This window comes from Taudactylus pleione, unplaced genomic scaffold, assembly GCF_031769625.1.
Source record: "Taudactylus pleione unplaced genomic scaffold, aTauple2 ptg000642l, whole genome shotgun sequence".
Lineage (NCBI taxonomy): Eukaryota > Metazoa > Chordata > Amphibia > Anura > Myobatrachidae > Taudactylus > Taudactylus pleione.
The window spans coordinates 1753276-1771482 of NW_028285044.1; the positions used below are offsets into that span (position 1 = coordinate 1753276).

Here is an 18207-nt window from a genome sequence, read left to right on the forward strand (position 1 = left end):
CAGTATCTATTTTTTTATCCTTATTTTAGTAGAAATTAATCTAATGAAGGACGCTGCCAAAAGTCACTGAGCCCAAAATAGAAAAGCACTTAGAATAATTGGAATTGCTGCAGTAACCCTGGACTTGATTTTTTTTTTTTTTTTTTTGTTCTGGTCAGAGTGATATTATATTAATCCAGTTTTCAGTGTCTCTCATGCCTTCAATTATGACCCAGTTGGATTTATCCAAGCCAATGACACTGACTTGCACTGAGGGCATCAATCTAATCACCATTTAAAATATCCTAAAGTTACCCATCCACTTGCCAATACTGAGCAATTGCACGATTACGACATCATAATCATGCAATCGCTCAGTTATCGACTGCACATCGGGCATTTAAAGGTTAAAACGATCAGCGAGGCACGCGCCTGTTGGTCGTTTCCGACATCTATCATCTCCCGAACATGACGGTCAACCTGCCGACCAGCGTCAGGTTGCCCATGTTTGGGGATGATTGATGTGCATACACTGAACGTCCAGTGTATGCACTTCACCCCTAGGGAGACGATGGCACGATTATACGATGTCGTAACCGTGCCGTCGTCCCCGCTCCTACAAGTGGATGGGCACCTTTAGATATGGTATAGAACAGTGGTCTCCAATTTTGGTAGCTCACCCAGCTGCAGTACTGCGGAGTCAACTAGGAGGAAGCTACCTTCTGACAAAGCTGTTGGTGGAGCCACGGGGACGCTCATCAGATGAATGCTGTAGGGCGGCATAATATGTTACGGACACCGTCTGGACATCACAGGAGTCGACTGCATTTTGGGTGAGTGACTCCCACCCAGCCCTGTCTATACTGTATCTTTTGCTCCTCTACTGCACTTACCTCCTTGGAGCTGGTAATTAAAAGTGAAATGTGCAACAATATCAATGCATTTTGGGTGAGTGACTCCCACCCAGCCCTGCCTATACTGTATCTTTTGCTACTCTACTGCACTTACCTCCTTGGAGCTGGTAATTAAAAGTGAAATGTGCAACAATATCACTGTATGAATTAAATGCATTGTTGTTTTCTATTAAATATTTTTTTTCCATTTTCCTTAAATGATCTTTCATTTTTCAGTTATTAGCCAATTTTTTTTTTTCAAAAATGTTAGTAGCTCTTCAGGTTTCATTTTTCTGGAGTAGTTCACACCCCAATTAAGGTTGGCAACCACTGGTATAGAACATTTTATTTACATTTGTCAATGATGCAAGACATTTCACCCTTGAACATCTTATCATTTAAGTTTGTGGCCTTAAACATGCAGTTCTGAAATCACATGACACAATGATGTCACTATTAGCATTACTTTAGTTTAAGAAACAAATTAATGACAGAGTGGGTGTTCGTGATAGACAATCACATTAGCATTAGGTATGTCTTAATGTAACTGCTAGTGTAATGATGTCTATGTAAATACCAAGCACATCCTGATACTTCTACAGTTGCAAACACTGATAAAAAGTGCAGCTGGCACTTTAGTGACATAAGGGTTTTAAATAGCAGTACCTTCGTGATTAGCAGCACATGCACCAGCCGGGTTAGGTATGAAATCCCGGCTGTCAGGATGCCGCTGGTCAGAATACAGACAGCGGCATCCAGACACACATAGGAACAAACTGTTTTCCTAACCTACCCCCCCTAGTGCCTAAGCCTAACCTCCTCCTCCCCACACCCTAAACCTAACTGCCGCCCCTAGTGCCTAAAACCTAACCTCCACCTCCCCGGTGCCTAACCCTAACACCCCGGATACTTTTCTTCGGGATGCAGACGGTCGGTATACTGGTGCCAGGATCGCGACCTGTTGGGATTTCATCGCTGGTATTTAGACCGTCGGCATCCTGCACCAACCATATCCTACAGCTCATACAGTTCTTGAGTTGATAGGATTGTATTGCACACATTCATTAGATAACTGAAGCCAAATAAACCCCTTGCAGAGGGGGCAGTGAATAATACTTGGAGGAAATGCGTAACACTAAGGTGTATATTTACTAAGCAGCGGCAATACTTGATATCAGAGAACATGAGCAGCCTAGAGATCCAAATCCAGACATAGACCCCTTTCACATCTGAATGCCAGGTCGCACCAGGATTCCATTCACGCATCCATCCCCGGATGCAACACGGCTGAGACCCCTTTCAGACTGGTGTCCCGACCTGGCTTATTGCTGGGACGATGATGCCACATCCATCATGTGCTCAGCCTGCACCTGGAGATGAGATCTCAGAGTGACAGCTCTTCATATGCTTGTGAACGGGACCTGGGTCGCATCGACCCGGGTTATTTCAACCTGGCCTTTTACACTGCGCAGTAACCTGGGTTGCTGTGCCTTCACGTGCAATAACCCAGGTTATTGCTCTTAGTGTGAAAGGGGTATAAATTAATCAGGCACAAAAGAAGAATGACTCCCCATCAGCACATTGTGGGCCTGATTCAGAGGTGGACGCAGTGTTGATGTCAGACGAAAGTGTGATTTTTTTTTTTCGATCTGTGTATGTGTCAGAGTTGCACTGTGCACGGGTCCCGATGGTTACAGCTGAAAGCCACAGAACGAATTTGGATGCAAAGAGGCAATTTTATTGGGAGTGCCCAGGTGGGAACAAGGGTAGCTAGCCAGATATGGGCAAGCTACATTTTTTTTTGGCGGTCATGTTCAGATGGACATTCTGCGCCTCCATAGGGCTGCTGCAATGTTCGCTGGTACGTCCGATGGTGCATTTTAGCACCCAGAAGTGGCGAATTAGCACCGCAGCCTGTGGGCGTCTTTTTATGAATCCTATCGACTATGACCTTTCTGAGGGCAGAGCTTTATGCAATTCAAATTTGAACTTGGACTATTCTGTGATCCACAACTCAAGACAGAACAGGGAATGTGCGCTGACTGTGCTTTAAAAAATAAATAAATAGATAAACACCTAGACTTACTGTCCACCCAGTGGAAATTACTTGCTAATTTTAGTGAATTGCTGAGTTGAATTGTGGAGTTCAGGTTTAGGTTTCAGAGTCATTGTTATTTACCACTCCCCTGGAGATTGAAAGCTATTTCTCCAAAATATTGCAGACATTGTAGCTGGCCTAGAGCTGGAGCATCAAAGAGGGATCATCCTGGGTGATTTCAATGCATGGGTTGATTCTAAAGTCTAGCACCTTGGCCTCTGGTCTTCCATGTTACAGTGTGTATATTATATTATATAATATATATTACACACACACAAATACATATACACATTGCATTCAGAAAGTATTCACAGCGCTTCACTTTTTCCACATTTTGTTATGTTACAGCCTTATTCCAAGATGGAATAAATTCATTTTTGTCCTCAAAATTCTACACACAATACCCAATAATGACAAAGTGTAAACATTTTTTGAGATTTTTGCAAATTTAATTTAAAAAAAACCTAAAATCACATGTATATAAGTATTCACAGCCTTTGCTCAATACTCTGCTGATGCACCTGGCATAAGCTTGGCACATCTATCTTTGGGCAGTTTCACCCATTCCTCTTTGCAGCACCTCTCAAGCTCCATCAGGTTGGATGGGAAGCGCCGGTGCACAGCCTTTTTCAGATCTGTTCAATCGGATTCAAGTCTGGGCTCTGGCTAGGCCACTCAAGGACATTCACAGAGCTGTCCTGAAGCTACTGCTTTGGTATCTTGGCTGTGTGTTTAGGGTCATTGTCCTACTGAAAGATGAACCGTCACCCCAATCTGAGGTCAAGAGTGCTCTGGAGCAGGTTTTCATCCATGATGTCTCGGTACATTGCTGCATTCATCTTTCCTGCTATCCTAACTAGTCTCCCAGTTCCTGCCGCTGAAAAACATCCCCACAGCATGATGCTGCCACACCATGCTTCACTGTAGGGATGGTATTGGCGTAGTGATGAGCGGTGCCTGGTTTCCTCCAAACATAACATCTGGCATTCATGCCAAAGAGTTCAATCTTTGTCTCATCAGACCAGAGAATTTTGTTTCTCATGGTCGGACAGTCCTTCAGGTGCATTTTGGCAAACTCCAGGTGGGCTGCCATGTGCTTTTTACTAAGAAGTGGCTTCCGTCTGGCCACTCTACCATACAGGCCTGATTGGTGGATTGCTGCAGAGATGGTTGTCCTTCTGGAAGGTTCTCCTCCCTCCATAGATGAATGGTGTAGCTCTGACAGAGTGACCATCGGGTTCTTGGTCACCTCCCTGACTAGGGCTCTTCTCCCCCGATCGCTCAGTTTAGACGGCCGGCCAACTCTAGGAAGAGTCCTGGTGGTTCCAAACTTCTTCCATTTATGGATGATGGGTGTCACTGTGCTAATTGGGGCCTTCAAAGCAGCAGATATTTTTCTGTACCCTTCCCCAGATTTGTGCCTCTAGACAATCCTGTCTCGGAGGTCTACAGACAATTCCTTGGACTTCATGCTTGGTTTGTGCTCTGACATGCACTGTCAAGTGTGGGACCTTATATAGACAGGTGTATGCCTTTCAAAGTCTTGTCCAGTCAACTGAATTTACCACAGGTAGACTCCAATTAAGCTGTAGGAACATCTCAAGGATGATCAGTGGAAACAGGATGCACCTGAGCTCAATTTTGAGCTTCGTGGCAAAGGTTGTGAATACTTATGTACATGTGATTTCTTAGTTTTTTTTATTAAATTTGCAAAACTTTAAAAAAAAAACTTTACACATTGTCATTGTGGGGTATTGTGTGTAGAATTTTGAGGACAAAAAATTAATTTATTCCATTTTGGAATAAGGCTGTAACATAGCAAAATGTGGAAAAAGTGAAGCACTGTGAATACTTTCCGGATGCGCTGTATATGCTTCCAGTGGGTGAAATATCAGATGTCATGGCCTGGTTTATCTCGGCTATGCAGGTTATACCCAACTGTACCTGTCTTTTTGCTCCAGGTGCTTAGAACCCAATACTAATCTTAAATGGTTGTCTACTTGAGCTCCAAAAGTGGATGAGTGCCAATTGGCTGTGACTCAATCCTGAAAAGTAGAGGGGCTTTATGATAGGACCTCACCGTCAAAGGACAAGACTACAGCTTAGCCAACCTTCTAGACTTACACTTTGGGGTTTAGAGCTGCAATACAGTATACTTGTGTGTAATCTTGGTATTGTCCTTGGTTGTAGCTTGACACTTAACATCAGGTTTCAGCCATGATCAAATCCTACTTTTTTTCAGTTTGGGAACACAGCCAGAATAAAGTACTTAATTCCCTCAGAAGATCTGCCTACACACTTGAATCATCACACTTGGACTACTGTAATATCCTCTACCTTGGTCTCCCAGCAAAAAAAAAAATGTTCTGCTTGCATTGGATACAAAATGCAGCAGCCACCTGTTAACTGCCACATAACACTCAATAAACACATGTATCATTACATACAGTCAGGTGCATAAATATTGGGACATTGACAGAATTTTCATATTGTGGCCTCTATTCACCACCACAATGGCTTTGAAATGAAACAAGATGTGCTTTAACTGCAGACTTTCAGATTTAATTTGAGGGTAATTACATCCAAATCAGGTGAACGGTGTAGGAATTACAATGGTTTCTATATGTGCCTTCCACTTTTTAAGGGGCCAAAAGTAATGGGACTATCAACTCAAAGCTATCTCATGGACAGGTGTGGGCTATTCCCTCATTATTTCATTATCAATTAAGCAGGTAAAAGGTCTGGACTTGATTCTAGGTGTGACATTTGCATTTGGAATCAGTTGCTGTCGACTCTCAATATGAGATCCAAAGAGCTGTCACTATCAGTGAAGCAAGCCATCATTAGGCTGAAAAATCAAGACAAACCCATCAGAGAGATAGCAATAACATTAGGTGTGGCCAAATCAACTGTTTGGAACATTCTTAAAAAGAAAGAACGACACGGAGAGCTCAGCAACACCAAAAGACCCAGAAGACCACGGAAAACAACTGTTGTGGTTGACAGAAGAATTATTTCCCTGGTGAAGAAAAACCCCTTCACAACAGTTGGCCAAATCAAGAACACTCTCCAGGAGGTAGGTGTATGTGTGTCAAAGTCAACAATCAATAGAAGACTCCACAAGAGTGAATATAGAGGGTTCACCACAAGATGTAAACCATTGGTGAGCCACAAAAACAGAAAGACTAGATTAGAGTTTGCCAAACAACATCTAAAAAACCCATTACAATTCTGGAACAACATCCTATGGACAGATGAGACAAAGATCAACTTGTACCAGAGTGATGGGAAGAGAAGAGTATGGAGAAGGAAAGGAACTGCTCATGATCCAAAACATACCACCTCATCAGTGAAGCATGGTGGTGGTAGTGTCATGGCGTGGGCATGTATGGCTGGCAATGGAACTGGTCCCCTTGTATTTATTGATGATGTGACTGCTGACAAAAGCAGCAGAATTAATTCTGATGTGTTTCGGGCAATATTATATGCTCATATTCAGTCAAATGCTTCAGAACTCATTGGACGGCGCTTCACAGTGCAGATGGACAATGACCCGAAGCATACTGCAAAAGCAACTAAAGAGTTTTTTAAGGCTAAAAAGTGGAATGTTATGCAACGGCCAAGTCAATCTCCTGACCTGAATCCGACTGAGCATGCATTTCACTTGATGAAGACAAAACTGAAGGGAAAATGCCCCAAGAACAAGCAGGAACTGAAGACATTTGCAGTAGAGGCCTGGCAGAGCATCACCAGGGATGAAACCCAGCGTCTGGTGATGTCTATGCGTTCCATACTTCAGGCTGTAATTGCCTGCAAAGGATTTGCAACAAAGTATTAAAAAGTGAAAGTTAGATTTAGGATTGTTTAGTTTGTCCCATTACTTTTGGCCCCTTAAAAAGTGAGAGGCACATATAGAAACCGTTGTAATTCCTACACCGTTGACCTGATTTGGATGTAATTACCCTCAAATTAAATCTGAAAGTCTGCAGTTAAAGCACATCTTGTTTGTTTCATTTCAAAGCTATTGTGGTGGTGAATAGAGGCCAAAATATGAAAATTCTGTCAATGTCCCAATATTTATGGACCTGACTGTATATATATTACAAAATCAGATAATGCTGTGTACACCATTCATTTTTAACAAAGTACTGTAACCCTGGCTCTCTCCACTCCAAGACAAGAATTGGGAGAGCTATCCACCTTTCTACCCCATAATGTTAAAATGAAACATCCTTCATGTATCCCTGTGGTAGGAACCTAACCCTAGGACCACCCAGTGTTTCCAGAATGCTAGTTATATATATATATATATAAAACTTTTTTTGCATTCAATTTGGTGTGCTGATCGTCTCTAACAGGACTGCTGCTATTAACCAAGTTTAAGATCATGCACCAGCCGGTATACTAAGTTTGAGTGTGCAAGTTTCTCTGTTTTTTCTATGAACATTCATTTATGGAATTAATGCTCCGTTACAAGAGATTGTTTTAAGTCAATATGGATACAACAATGGCTGAGACCTTTGACCTTATCGGGACTAAGCGTTTTTGTGAAAAGGATATTTCTGAAATTTTATTTGCTAATACAGATGCACTACAGTTTGATATTGATAGCCCAAAGGAAGTGTTTAATTACCTGGTTAAATTGAAAAAGAGATGTGGAATTGTCTTTACATGGTTTAACCCTTTCGCAATACCACAAGGAGAATCTAATACCTCGTGGTTTCAGGATCAAAAACCAGCCAACTTTGGGCAGGAATAATAAAGAATTTTGTCGTCAATGGTGCATGATATTGAACCAATGTTCTTTAGACCTTATGATATCTGTAATACAACAGGTCAATTTGGAAATCAGCCTTTTAGAAAAAGAAATTGTTTTGTGCGAAGCTACAGGTTTGGATACATTATTTAAGGATAAGGATGTAGATTGGTCATCTAAGTTGGAGATGTCTGTGGCTTCATTTAAAGCGGAACTGTTGTCTTTTAAAAAGTGAAATATAAAACTGTGCGTGATGATTATAAAGAAGGAAGAGTGTACCAGTGGTTGCAGGGTAGAGATACAAGGCGCCCCTGGAGGTCAGGACAGGGTAATAGAAGACAACGTGTTAATAGAGTGTACACTGATTTGGATTCTCAGACTTCCTGTAGCGACTCTGATAACAGTAATAACAAGGGCCTTTTTTTTAAGAGAAAGGGTTCCTTCACAAGGTTTAGACAAAACTTCAGATATAAACCCTGCAGGAGGTGAGGGAGGAGAAATAAGTCAAAAAGGCAAAATTACGCAGAACAGAGGTAGGAACAGAAAGAAATTATAGTTTTCAATCTATCTAGTTATGTTCCAACAGTTACTGAGATGGAAGTTTTGTCGAAGGGGTTAACATTTGTACAGACATATAAACAAAAGCCATTTGATATAGAAGTGGATTTATACAAATTTCAGCGGCAATTAAAATTAAAAAATTTTTTTGGTAATAAAGAGAATGTTCCGGTAAATTCCGGACAATTTAGGCCTAAAAGTACTTTTGAACCTAACACTAATGTTCCCTTCATTGACACATTTATATTATTGGTAAAGAAAGAGGTGATGCCTTTGGTTGCTAGACAAAAAAAACCTCCTTTTCCAATCTCACTTTATGTCAGAAGCAGTCAATCACAGCATTAAAGAAATAATGATACGCCCCGCCGATAAGGGCGGGGGTATCGTGATTTTAGATAGGATTGACTATATTAATGAGGTTTCTAGACAGTTGTCTGATGAATCTAACTATATCAAATTGAGAATGGATCCCACATCAACTTATAAGAAAGAAATTGACAGTGTGATTAATTTAGGGTTAAGTAATCATTGGTTGGATGAAGTAACAGCTAGGTTTCTTATGCAGGATTTTCCTGTAATAGCTTTGATTTATGTGCTTCCAAAGGTTCACTAAACCCTACACAACCCCCCCGGGGAGGCCGATTATTTCCTCTCGGGGGTCATTGTGTCAGAGTCTTTCGCAGTATGTTGATTTTTGGCTACAGCCTGTGGTCCAGCAGACAGATTTTTACTTAAAGAATACCACTCATTTTTTGAGTAAATTGAATGCATTGTCCGTACCCTCCAGTGGCGTCTTGTTGGTTACTTTCGATGTTGTTAATTTATATACGAACATCCCGCATGATGAAGGTGTGAGTGCTGTGAGGGAGGCAGTCACCTCCAGTCCACACTACAAGGGTCCACCAGTTGATTTTATTATGCTCTTGATTCATATTATTCTGCATAATTATTTTTTGTTTAATAATGAATTTTTTTTGCAACGCCGGGGAACCGCGATGGGTTCGAATATGGCCCCAGCGTATGCTAATTTATATATGCAGAATTATGAGTTAAAACATATATTATCACATCCACTATCAAAGCACATTTTGTTCTATGTTCGTTTTATAGACGACCTTTTTGTGGTGTGGACTGGAGGTGAGAAGGACCTCATCACGTTTTTCAATGACTTCAATTACATCGATAGTACCATTAGATTAACTTTGAATTTTAGCACATCAGTGATACACTATTTGAATGTGATGATTAAAATAGAAGACGGTCATTTTGAAATAGTAGTTTACAATAAGGCCACAGACAAGAACACATTATTGGCAGCAGACAGTTTTCACCCCCTCCCATTGAAGAAAGGGCTTCCATATTTGCAACTTGTGCGGGTTGCCAGGATTACATCAGATAGGTCTAAATTACTGCCAGAACTGAGAAAAATGGGCAACAAGTTTATTCAGAAGGGATATGCCGCATCAGAGGTACAAGAGGCAATCGATAAGTGCATGAAAATAGATCGGTCCACGCTTTTGAGACCAAATGTCAAAATAAAATCTGAACGCATTAGATTTGCAACTACGTATTCCATCAGTTCCACTATACTAAAACGTGCAATTTCACGACACTGGCACTACATTATTTTCTCCTCTACCACCAGTTTTCACCTCTTTTCTCCATCCATAGTCCCCTCTACGTTCTCCCCCTCCTCTGTCTCTCTTCATCACATATAAGTCTCTCAACTCCATCTCCCACAACTCCAGTATTATTCACTTCTCTTCCACCATGGTCCTGCTGCACCACCACTAAACCCTGCACCCTCTCTTTTCTCCAAGTTACCTATCCTCTCCCCCCCCCCACCACACTAAACCTCCACCTGACCCACCACCTGCTGTCACCCTTCCTCATTCAGAAGCCAGCCACATAACCCCACACTCCTTATTCCCCTTCTCTAGGTCAGGATCACCTCCACACTGCATCAACCCTAATAATCTCATTCTCCTCTCACCTCTTAACTCTGTCCCTCTCTCCTGTTCCCTCTGGAAAGCCAGTTTTGTCTATAATAAACTGGTCTCCGTTCATGAGCACTTCATCTGCAATGCCTTGATTGTCCTAGCCATCACCAAACCCTGGATTTACCCCTCTGACACCACTGCTCCTGCAAAATTCCTCCATCACTTGGCTTCCTGGCTCTTAATCTTCAAATGGGCCATCAAGACCCATTTCTTCCTCAATGCTTTCCAGCGCTCATCCTAACCCACTACTCTATGCTCCTCCCTCACTATCTAGCCCATCTGTGTCACCCCTGTTTGTCTGACCCTCCCCTCAGAATGTAAGCTCTCGCGAGCAGGGCCCTCTTTCCTCACGTGCTTCTTCTTGCCATACTTTTACTTTCATTCACAATGGCACCTAAAACTGCTTACTGACACCCTGCTGCTTATTTAGGTGTTATGCAGCATTGTTTATAAATCATGTACTTGCACTGCATTGTCTGTACTGTTAATAGCTGTTGTCTTGTGTGCTCATTTGTTTCAGTACTTTGTAAGGCGCTGCGGAACCCTTGTGGCGCCATATAAATAAAGGATAATAATAATAATAATATAATTCAAGCTGACCCTATTTTGGGAGATCTGTGTAAACAACCACCTATGTTCTGCTACAGACAGAGCAATAACTTGAAGGACTGTATAACTAGATCTGATGTGAATCAGCAGCAGTCTACAAATTGGTTGACAGCCAAGAATGGAGTGTTCCGTTGTCCAGGATGTATTAATTGCAGATTTTTGATTACGGGTGGGACCTTTGAAGATCCAGCTTCAAAAAAAAGTGTACAAGATTAAACATCGCTTAACATGTGAGAGTAAATTCATAGTATATGTGATTAAATGCCCATGCAATCCAGTATGGACGGCAATACTCCTCCGGTAGCGAGACATTTTGTGGAAATGAAACATAGCCCATTGGACTTTAAGGTCATGCCTATAGACCAAATTCCACCAATGAAAAGAGGGGGTGATCGAAATAGGAGTCTGTTGCAATGTGAGGCTAGATGGATCTAGGATTTGAAATCTATTTCTCCAGTTGGTTTAAATGAGGAATTAAGCCTTTCTTGTTTTTTATAACCTTCTTTATAATCAGTCTTTTGCCTTAACTTTTTATTTTTATGTATTCTTTATGTATTGTTTGTGGGATTATTGATCTTTATATAGCATGTATATGTACTGATAGATCACACCTGTTCATCCGTTTTTGTCCGCCTCATCCCTTACATTATGCGCTCTGATTAGGTAAACAATGTTATCTTTATGGTTGCATGGCAACTTTATTTGTATTCCGATTACGGAACATGTTATGCAGCCTTAGTGGTTGCTTCGTTACGCTGGCTATGGCTTGCGTTCCATTGTACAGGAAGTTGGACAGAATGTCACTTCAGGTAACACCACGCAGTGTGTAGTGAGATCCCGAAGGTCGGCGGTACTACACAGGTGAGTGTGTTTGTGGGTGTTGACGGATGGCCAGGTGTGTATATCAGATAGAACTGGCTCTGTATGCATTATGCTGCCCCAGGAGTAAGGTGCACGTATGCACCGAAAGGGCTGCTGTCCGGCATGGGCATCGGGTTGCTTACCCTGATCATTGTTCTTAACATGAATCGATGAGTATTTAAGGCTTATATATTTATATGGGAAGTGTTTCCCCTGTTTTCCTACCGTCATTACAGCGTCTGTGCACGTTTGGAAGCTTTGATTATGGGATACATGCTATGTGCTTTATAAAGACTTTTTTTGCATTCAATTTGGTGTGCTGATCGTCTCTAACAGGACTGCTGCTATTAACCAAGTTTAAGATCATGCACCCACCGGTATACTAAGTTTGAGTGTGCCAGTTTCTCTGATAGAGATTATATATATATATATATATATATATATACACACACACACATATATATATATATATATATATACTTACAGAGAGAGAGAAACAAGCAAACAGCGGCACTCACGGGACTTTCAAAGGAAAAGCGACTCCTGGACACAGCAGTGTATTTCACTGTTTCAGTCTTGGCAAACTTTTATCAAGAACAACATCAAAATACAAGTGAACATCCCTATATAGGATAGCGTGTAAAGTGTGGTGCATGGCCGCGACTCCTGTCCAGTTCCTGGTGGGTGACTACGTCATCCGCATGCGGCCAACGCGTCGCTCAGCACGTCAGGACACTCAGCGTGTGACGCGGTAAGTATGACTCACCCATTCACGTGATGGACCTCAGGTAGTGGGCGGTGAAAGTGTGTGGGGTAACCTTGGTAACCTGAACACAATGACAGGGAACCACATCGGGATGTAACCTTGAGCAGTCTAATGTGTTATATCCATACAAAACATGGTGCACTATGACTGGATATGTGGAGAACAAAGTCCAAAGAGCGGACTTGAATAATGAGATATAGTGACACATAAAAAACATATAACAAATATACAAAACACAATTTTGTAAACATGGGTTAAAAAATCACTGACTCTAGAAGTCTGACAGTGCAGGAATATCTATGTAATACATGGCAGTAAGTTATAGACTGTAATTATATAAGAGACATGGTAAGGTGAAAAATATATGTATATATATCCAGAATAGGATACCATGCGTCAGTAACCAAGATACTCCAAAATCATCAAGGATATAATTAAAAAGAGCCAATATATAAGCCAAAACCAAAGATATGATTCAAAACCAATCATCCAGCGCCAGACCTGTCGTGGAGATGCACACGCACGGGGTAAGATTAAATGTCCTTTTATTTGGTTGTTTTAAAACACCTGGTATTCCTAGGTGGTCCCCCATCCAAGTACTAACCAGGCCAAACACTGATTAGCTTCCAAGACCAGACAAGATCGGGCTTATCCAGTGCATGTATGGTTGTAACTGACCATATGAACGTAGGATGCCAGTACTTCCCCTCAGTCTTGTGAGCATAACCCAATATAACCCGAACATTGCTGAATAGCTGATCGAAATCAATATCTAAGGGTCATGCATAGACTAGAAAAAATCTAAAGTGAGCCAAAACTGAACTCACAGACAGAAACATGTATAGCCTGTACACAAGCTACTATAAAATACAGGTTATGTAAACAACAGTATCTATGCACCAATAGAATTATACTGTGCACTGTAAAAAAAAAAATATATATATACAGGAAAAGTTACTGTACTGAAAAAAACTTTGTGATAAAGTAATTGCAGGTTTTCTTTGAATCGTGATGCTAATGATAAGGTTTCATTAAGACCAAACGGGGCCACAATGTTAATGTCATGTATCCAACGGGCTTCAAGTTGCATCAGTCGTTTATCTATATCTCCCCCTCTTTTCGATATTGGCACATGGTCGATGACTTTGTGTGTTAGTGTGGCCAGAGGGTGCTTTCGTTCCTTGAAATGTCTTGCCACTGGTTGGTCATTCTCTCTGCCTTCTAGGGCCTGTCTTATGACGGTACGGTGTTGCACCATTCTAATTCCTGCTGTACATGAAGTTTTTCCTATATATGCGAGGCTGCAAGGGCAGCAGATCATGTAGATGATAAATCTAGTCATGCAACTAAGTACGGGTCTGATCGGAATCCTTTTACCGGAGTGTGGGTGAACTACATCTGGTCCTGTTTCCATATACCTGCAGGTGGTACAACCAATGCACTTGTAGCAGCCAGGTTTCTTTGAGAGGAAATTACTTGCCATAGTTGCTTCAATTGTGGATACATCATTGTGTACAAACCAGTCTTTTAAACTTTTCCCTCTCCGGTATCCCATCATAATTCTAGATGTGTGCAGAGGCTTGAGACTAGAGTCTGTATTCACAACTGGCCAGAATTTTTTAACAGTTGTGTTAATATGTTGACTTGCAGAATTGTATTGTGTAATAAACATGGTTGGAGCCTTGTTTGTTTTAGTAGTGGAGGATAGATTGTCTGATTTGTTGCTGTTGATGGCTCTAGCTTTGGCTTTCAACAAGTCTTTTAGCTTATATCCCCTATTCAAAAACTTGGTCATCATATTGTCCAATGCTTTATCAGCCTTGTCAGTGTTACTTGTAATCCTTAGGACGCGAAGGAATTGAGAGTAAAGGTAAGCTCCTTATTAGAGACACAGGATGAGGACTCCCTGCATGTAGGAGTGTATTACAGTCCGTAGGTTTGGTATAGATGTTAGTAGAAAAGGAAGTACCATCCCAACTAATGTCCACATCCAAAAAGTGTATGTTCTCAGAGCTGCAATCGTGCGTGAATTTAATATATTCATGCATTTGGTTGATATTATCCATGGCTGAAGTAAACTGTTGTGAGGTGCCCAACCATAGTACAAAGATATCATCTATGTATCTTATAAAGTAAAGCAAATGATTACTGAACTCGGAATTAAGTAGAAAAACAGCCTTTTCCACATAAAACATGTAGATATTGGCGAAGGCCGGTGCCACGTAAGAGCCCATGGCACAGCCTCTTTTTTGTAAAAAGAGCAAGTTGTCAAAAACAAAATAATTCCTTGTGAGTGTTTTCTCAAGAAGTTGTATATACAACTGAATATTCAGACCATTATACTCTGGCTTGGATAGCAAAAACCTTTCCATGCTTTCCAAGCCTTGTGTATGGGGAATGCTGGTGTACAATGATACAACATCTATTGTACAGATAAGTAAATTTTCAGGCAATTGATTCAACTGATGTAATTTTTCAAGAAAAGTATTTGTGTCTTTGAGGAAAGTCGGTTCCTCCATGATTAGTGGCTGGACAAAAAAAATAAAAAAATTTGGATACTGAACTGTATAAGGATCCTCTAGCAGAAATAATGGGGCGTCCAGGGGGAGACTATAGGGATTTGTGGACTTTTGGTAAAGTATAGATTAGAGGTACTACTGGGTAAGACGTTTTTAGTTTGATACTGGTGTTATTGTCTATCCAATTTTTCATCAGTGCCTCATCAAGTAGTGCATCTAATTAATTTTTATAACTGTATATTTTTTTACAGTGCACGGTATAATTCTATTGGTGCATAGATACTGTTGGTTACATAACCTGTATTTTATAGTATGTGTACAGGCTATACATGTTTCTATCTGTGAGTTCAGTTTTGGCTCACTTTAGATTTTTTTCTAGTCTATATATGACCCTTAGATATTGATTTCGATCTGCTATTCAGCAATTTTCGGGTTATATCGTGTTATGCTCACAAGGCTGAGGGGAAGTACTGGCATCCTACGTTCATATGGTCAGTTACAACCATACATGCACTGGATAAGCCCGATCTTGTCTGATCTTGGAAGCTAATCAGTGTTTGGCCTGGTTAGTACTTGGATGGGGGACCACCTAGGAATACCAGGTGTTGTAAAACAACCAAATAAAAGGACATTTACCTTACCCCGTGCGTGTGCATCTCCACGACAGGTCTGGTGCTGGATGATGATTGGTTTTGAATCATATCTTTGGTTTTGGCTTATATATTGGCTCTTTTTAATTATATCCTTGATGATTTTCGAGTATCTTTGTTACTGACGCATGGTATCCTATTCTGGATATATATATACACATATTTTTCACCTTACCGTGTCTCTTATATAATTACAGTCTATAACTTACTGCCATGTATTACATAGATATTCCTGCACTGTCAGACTTCTAGAGTCAGTGATTTTTTAACCCATGTTTACAAAATTGTGTTTTGCATATTTGTTATATGTTTTTTTATGTGTCACTATATCTCATTATTCAAGTCCGCTCTTTGGACTTTGTTCTCCACATATCCAGTCATAGTGCACCATGTTTTGTATGGATATAACACATTAGATTGCACAAGGTTACATCCAGACGTGGTTCCGTCATTGTGTTCAGGTTACCCCACACACTTTCACCACCCACTACCTGAGGTCCATCACGTGAATGGGTGAGTCATACTTACCGCGTCACACGCTGAGCGTCATGACGTGCTGAGTGACGCGTCGGCCACATGCGGATGACGTCACCCACCCGGAACTGGACAGGAGGGGCGGCCATGCACCACACTTTACACGCTATCCTATAAAGGTATGTTCACTTGTATTTTGATGTTGTTCTTGATAAAAGTCTGCCAAGACTGAAACGTTGAACTACACTGCTGTGTCCAGGAGTCTCTTCTTTTGAAAGTCCCGCTGTTTCTAGATAGATAGATAGATATATATATATATATACATACACACTGGTTCTCCTGCACCTCCAACAGAGTGGACTCTTTTTCTGCTTAAAACTTACCAAAGGGTCCGTATAAGAGGGTACCTATCTCCGGAATCTATTGGCAGTTGTTTCCTGACCATATGAGGGAGACCTGGACATCAGATAAGCTTTATTGAAAGTTTTTGTTTGGTACGCACATTACTTATTTTGAGCACTATTTGCTGTTATTTAAATACTACACTATTAGGCGCACGTCTTCTTATTTTTCAGCACCTATATATATATATATATACACATATATATATAATGTGGCTCCTGACTGAACAAATAAGCTCAGGAGTTACAGTATGCTCACTACACACCTCCTGTCCTTTCAGAGTCCTGTTTCCAGTATCTCACAGCTGATGGGTTATGGCTGTATTCCAATAGCAATGGAGGACTCCAGAAAAGGTGGTTTCTCTTTACACAGCATAAAAATACTTGGTGCATGGTTCTGACAAACTTCTAGAAGTGGCAGAGAATATGTCTGATTGTATTTTTTAATTATTTGTGCCCAGCACTTTTATATATTTAAAATAAATCAAATAATGTACTTTGGTGTGACAGTTTATGTAAAATGTTATTAATTAGGGAACACTAGTCCGGCTTTTGTTTTTTAGGAAAACTATATTTGATGGTGCTTTCAAAGTGAATGAATCTGTACACTCGCTAGACTAATAGAAAGTATAACACGCCACTCACTTTTGAGTATAGGATCTACAGGGAGTTCAGAAAGTCCCACCGCAGTGACTGTATGCTAAGTGTGTGACAGTCCAGAATTCAAATAGGGGAGCCACACCAACTGCCAGCGAGTCCAGGCTGGTGAGGTCTGGCACCATTTGTTGTGGCAGTTGGTGTGGCTCCCCCATTTCAATTTTGGACCGCGCTGAGCCGCCACTGTCACGCGCTTAGCACACAGTCACTGCGGAGGGACTTTCCCAACTCCCTGTATAAGGGAGATCTTCTGGTTGTTTTACTTTTAGTAGCTTTCTCTCAGGACAGGGTTTAAGGTGTTCAGTGCACCACTCTGAATACACACTGGGCCTCATTCAGTATGGATCTCAATTGCGATCGCAACTGCGAATTTGCATGCAACGCAGGTGCAAAAATATGCTAATGCCTCCCACAGCACAGCCAGCATAAAGACACCCACTGCTGCTTTCTCACATCCGTCCAACTTCGCACTTCTGCGTAAACATCGGTACCATCGATGCACATCGGCCCGTTACGCACATTTACAACAGGTCTGACCAACCGCAGAAACTGCAAGTCTCGTCGCACACAATGAGTACTCAATCTAGGTATGCAATCGCAGTGGCTAATTTATGCACGCCCATGAAACGGCGTTCAGACATACACGCCTGTGTTTCTCCGACCAATCCCCCGTCACCTCGAAATGCTGACAGCCTATCACTCACTTTGAGATGGATTCCTTTGTGCACCTGTAATCGTAAAGTGATCACTGCGCACGCGCAGTGTGGCTTGTACAAATGCACAATGGCAAACAATCGCTCGACTGCGTGCGTAATTGCTATTGCGTACGCTGCCGAATCAGGCCCACATGTTCGTTGTTCAGCAACCTGGCCAAGCTAAGGCATACGGAAAGGTACATGAATAAAACAGACGAAAAACAAACAATTGGTAGAAATGGAGAGACTAATAGGACAATCATACTACACTGAAAATAAGTTCAACACGGT

General features: G+C 41.3%; 1 pseudogene; it reads left to right on the top strand.

Moving 5' to 3' along the window:
• The first annotated feature begins 15533 nt into the window (after positions 1–15533).
• Positions 15534–15653, top strand: LOC148478996 (5S ribosomal RNA; annotated as a pseudogene).
• Positions 15654–18207: the final 2554 nt, after the last annotated feature.